Here is a 5,596-nt window from a genome sequence, read left to right on the forward strand (position 1 = left end):
CCCAAACCGATGTGGAGCTCTTTTTTCTATTTGCTCCTGGAACAGGACACTGAGGTGCAATCACAGACCGTCTTTGTGGTTGCAACTCCGGCGTGATTCACTGACAGCGCTGGAATAAATGTATCACCGGAGGCTCAGGTGAGCTAGACGTCGAGAGCTGCCAGCATATTGGATGTGGTGTATAGTGTTTGTAGGTGTGAATGAAATATACAATTCAGGAGAGGTATTTAAGACGGGCAGCTTTGATTTGATTCTCCGTCTAATATGAATGAGATCCACTTTTTTCTCTCTGTGTGGATATATATGTATACATCTACATTATAGAGGACATACTTACAATATATATGTTTACATTTGGACACATCCAAGGCTACTTAGCATATTTATATTGCTACAAAATATGTCATATCATGTTTAGCTTACATGTGTCTGACTTGTCTTTTGAATTTGGAGGTGGAGGGGTTGGTGGTGCAGTTACAGGCAAGAAGGCTGCCAGGCCAAGTTTGAGGCCTCTCTTGACATTTGTGAGCACTACTGCACCGCCTGTTCAAAACATGCTGATTGATTTTCTTGTAATGTGAGGGGTTCACAGATCCAGTTTTAAAGGGATAGTTCGTGTTTTTTGAACTTTATATGACCCCACTTCAAAAAACACAAACTATCCCTTTAAGACTCCTCAAACATGTTTGATGTTTAGAATGTAAAATCTGGACGATTACACTGTCACTTTCAGAGCCGGACTAAAACAATCAATGAGAGAGGCACTCTGGAGCAGCTGACGGTGCTGCAAGCCTTGACGCGCATGGTAGCTAGCATACAAACTGTTGACAGAAACTTAAAATATCACCTCTAGTCCGCTGTAGAACAGAAAACCACACTCAAAAAAATAATCAAGCCTAAAACATTGACTTTATGTATTTTAATTACATGTAAATTTTCCATCTAATTTTATTACATAAGTTCAGTGTAAAGTGTTGCATTAAATGCAGTGTTTTTATATCACATTGAGTTAATGTGAATAAATTTAATAACTTGGTGAGATTTGATTAAATTAAATTAATGCAAACTTACACATAAACCTTATGTGTTTATTCAGTTACCGTTAAGGGGAACTTATACATAAAAGTGATGTATTCCAAATTGGTTATTCTACACATACACGCATAGTTGTGAAAACTGCATCACAAACAATTAAATGCGACCGTGGCTCAGGTAATAGAGCGGGTTGGCCCATGTTCAGAGGGTCTGCGGTTCGATCCCCGCCCGGCCAACTGCGTCATGGTCGTAACTGCATGAAAAGTGGGATTTTCGTCCGTGAACGCCCAGGATTCTCCCGAACGGCTCTAATTAGCATATGAACAGCGGCGAAACCACGCCTGGTTACTCAGTATTGGATGAAACCACTACTTTTAAACAAGCATATGCGTATATATATGTGTATATATATATATATATATATTAATACACATATACGTATGTATATATATATATATATATATATATATATATATATATATATACATACACACACATATACACATATATATATATATATGTGTGTGTATGTATATATATATATATATATATATATATATATATATATATATATATATATATATATATATATATATATATACACACACACATATATATATGCTTGTTTAAAAGTATATAAATAAATATAAAAATTGGATTGTATTGGATGAAACCACTACTTTTAAACAAGCATATATATCTCATCAAACACATGAATGAATTTATTGAGGAAAGGAAAATTTGCCAGGAAGGTGCTATTCATTCAAAGACAGAGCTTTATTAGCACAAACACACAACTATGTACAAAGCATCGGAGCTGTGGGTAACTGCCGGCCTCCTGTATGAATTCGGTCCGTTTTGCAGACGTCTGTGGTGCGTCGCTCTGTACTTCGGAATCGCCTCTAATCTCGACTGCAGCGCGGCACAAAGCTCGATGAGCTCCTGGCTCCATCCAGACACCCCGCCGTCTTCCTCCTCAGACATCAGGTCCATTGTGGCGCACTTGCAATGGTCCACCTCACCCTCATCTAGCACACGGTCTGGCTTCCAGCAGCTGTAAAAACAATCAATAAAGACAATCAGTACTGCGCGATGCACTGCATATGGACACATCACATCTTTTAATGCACCTGAAAAATAGTCACATTGACCAAAAACGGATCTAATCTAATAAATCTTACCCTCTTTGACTCCGAGCTGAACTCCTCACAGCTTCCGCCTGCGATGCAAGATCTGGTTGTTTGTACCTGAAGCTCCTGCGTAACGTTACCGTCTCTTAATGTCTTACAGGCAGCTGGGAAACAATTAAAAAAGAAAGGTATAACGTTATATATATAAAAAAAAAAAAATACACGAGTCACAGTAAAATTAAACGAGGGAGAAAACAGTAAACGTTACTTACACACGATGGCGTCATTATCGGCATCATGTAAATCTGGACTTGAAGACATAGCTCCGAGCTAATAGGAGGTCACGGCCTCGTTGTGATGCGAGGTTAGTCTGTGAGAACAAAATGCTCGCAGCGCTAAACCTCCGTGTCCCTCGGCGGCAGCGAAGCGCCTCCGTCGGCGACACTCTCTGTGGCGACCCGGCAAAGCTCCTCCCATCAGCGCAGGCCTCCTCTCGACAATGGCCGGGCCGCTAGCTTAGCTCCTACTAGCCTAGCCTAGCTCCTGCTAACTAGCTTAGCCGAACTTGCTTCGTGTACAATAAAACACTTTGACTGCGATGGAGAGTCCAACTCACACTCTCACAGCACGTCGTCCGACAACAGCTCACAGTCCGTTAGTGATAAAACACGACACTGACGGCACACACAGTCCACTCGCTGCTCGACGCCATTAACTCTCCGCTCCTTCTTCCTCGTCACTCACGCTCCGGTCAACCCGGAAGTCTAAAAACTCTTACAGGTCATGAACTCTCACACGTAATAAGAAACAGAAACAGAAATTATTTATACATTTTAATATCTTATTTATCTCAAAATATTTCATGCAAATTTGAACTTATTAACAACTGGCGTGTTATCTTTATCTTGTTCCCAGGAGAGAAAGAAAAAACTAAATGTGTGTGTCCTTTTTACACAACATTGGCCATTGCTAATGACATACACAGTAATTAATCTAGTATACTTTCATTAAATAAATCAATTCAAGCAAAAATGTAGTATATAATTAGGCTATACTGAGCCTAATCTATTTATACCAGAGATTTTCTTACCTTTTGGAAGAAAGGTCACCTGGGGTAAAACTCCCCCTGCTACCCTGATTTGCATTTGTATAGCTCACAGCATTTTCATTTACATGTTAAAGCCTTCCACTAGAATCAGGGGGAGGGGGGTCATTGGGGGACAACTGCCAAGCAAGGCCCACGTCAATTTCCAACAATTCACAGCAGTTTTCGGTGTTGCCTGAAAATTGCCGCGTACAGTCGTAAACCTGAACTTCCACGACAATCTACAGTGCCGCACAGTGATGAAAATCCCACTTTTCAAGCAGTGTGTTGTGTCCTTGGGCAAGACACTTCACCCCCCTTGCCTCGTGTGAATGTGTATGACTGCTGTATGTCTGAGGTGGTGGTCGGAGGCACTGAATGGCAGCCATGCTTCCGTCAGTCTGCCCCAGGGCCCAAGTACTAGCTGTGGCTACTATCGTAGTTTACCACCACTAGTATGACTGTGGGTAAATGAATGGAACCTGGAACCCTGTCAGGCGCTTTGGGTGTCTTGAAAAGTGCCATACAAATCCAATCCATTATTAGTAAGTCCCAAATTATGAACACTTTAAATGCAATTGTTCCATTAACAATTCCAACAGGGTGCACACATCCCAAAAAAACCTGTTGGATCAAAAAATAAATAAAAAGGTAATGTGAATTTGAGTTTTTGCAGATAGCTTAGGTTGATTGTGTAAATCAGGCTGAAAAGCATGGCACATCCAAAAGAGACACTTTGCAGATTGCGTAGCAGTTCCACACCCTCGATGACTATTCCAACATCCTCTGGCTTGTCCACTGCATCAGCACCATCTTTGCTAATCACATAAAGCCCCATGGTGGTCTGTGCAATCCCTCTCTCAGCTTCCTCATGATTGGCATTCTAATGGTGAAAAACATATTTACCAGTTTGAAATTGAAAACATTACAAGTTAATTACTGAAAGCTCACAGTAAAATGCCATTACTAACCAAGTACTCTTTAATGACAGTGTCGCTGTCTTCATTGAGGTAGACACACAGACCTCTAGAATGCAGTCAATGTCCTCACTCTGCAAAAGAAGGCATAATATAACAAGTCTCCACTTTTCAAAACATTTTCCAGGACATTGTTCATAGCCCTCTTATTTTCACCCCTGTAGTTACTTTATTGACACTTCACTAAAGATTGCCCCATACAAGACGTGAGCTACTTTGTTGATTTGGCCTTATGATGTTGTACCTGGAAGTAATGGAAATATATTACAAGGTTAGTTTCCAACCAGGATGAGAAACAGGGATGTGTGTGTGATTGTGTAACTGTCTTAATATGATCTTAAGTTAACATTAAGTTCTTACATTTACTATATTAAATAAATTCTAACGTTGTCATAGTCTGGACGTAGTTTGGCTTGCCTGCTGTAGAGCAAGCCAGCGAGTGAAGTACATTTACTCTAGTATTGTACTTAAATACAAATTTGAGGTACTTGTACATATTTATATACTTATTGTCTGCTACTTTATACTTCTACTCGACTATATCTTAGTAGGAAGTATTGCTTTATTTCAAGTTACTTTGCAGATTCAGATTAACAATACAAAATAGGTTAATAAATATATTGTGATATATTATATCAATAAGACTTTATTGGTCCCCAGGAGTAAATTCACAAGCTACCCAGCAGTGTCTTAAAGTAAAGTATAATATACACACACAACAAACGACTAAGATGTATAAGGTGCATCGGCCTATGTTGGCATATGATGCAGCCTGAGCGGCAGCAGCCATTAGCCTGACGTTAACAGTACCGCAGAGTACCACAACCAATGTTTTTTTGCTGTGTTGCTATCTAATGCTAATGTAGCTATTGGCGCATTTCACAACTAGCATGACTAACGTTATGTTCACCAGTGTCGAAGCAGTGCTGCTAGCTTCGTCTTCATCACATTTAAACTTAGCATACTTCATAAATAACATTACTTACCTCCTAGCTTTCACTCCACATTTGTCCCGCTCAGACCCGCTGACTGTGTTCTGGTCCTGCTCAGTATGCCAAGTCCGGGGTCAGGGTTCAGACTCAGAGTAGCCTTCACATCGGTTGACTACTGTGACAAAATGACGTTTCCTTTTACTCTCGCACATGCGCATAGCTGCCTTTTGGGATCGAGTCCATACATCCGTGATCAAGTCAAATAAGGTTTACTCAATTTGTTTCCATTCAGTTTAAACTAACCATTTTTACTTTATGTTTATTTGTTTGAATAAATAAACTTTACATTTTCATATTTCAGTTACATTTTAATTAAACGTATTGCTTTATGTTTATTGGGGGCAATAATCATTTTTTTGAGTGCATACATCCGTGATC

At 39.8% G+C, this 5,596-nt stretch overlaps 2 long non-coding RNA genes across 2 annotated transcripts; both read right to left on the minus strand.

Moving 5' to 3' along the window:
* Nucleotides 1-1,793: 1,793 nt before the first annotated feature.
* On the minus strand, nucleotides 1,794-2,710 carry LOC115579153 (uncharacterized). The gene is made up of 3 exons (XR_003983607.1): nucleotides 2,438-2,710; nucleotides 2,217-2,329; nucleotides 1,794-2,089 (listed from the first exon to the last, which is right to left on the minus strand). It is a non-coding gene; the product is annotated as an uncharacterized LOC115579153 (long non-coding RNA).
* Nucleotides 2,711-3,721: 1,011 nt separating this feature from the next.
* Nucleotides 3,722-5,326, minus strand: LOC115579154 (uncharacterized). Its single transcript, XR_003983608.1, has 3 exons — nucleotides 5,213-5,326; nucleotides 4,221-4,300; nucleotides 3,722-4,132 (listed from the first exon to the last, which is right to left on the minus strand). It is a non-coding gene; the product is annotated as an uncharacterized LOC115579154 (long non-coding RNA).
* Between the last annotated feature and the right edge of the window lie 270 nt (nucleotides 5,327-5,596).

This window comes from Sparus aurata, chromosome 3, assembly GCF_900880675.1.
Source record: "Sparus aurata chromosome 3, fSpaAur1.1, whole genome shotgun sequence".
NCBI lineage: Eukaryota > Metazoa > Chordata > Actinopteri > Spariformes > Sparidae > Sparus > Sparus aurata.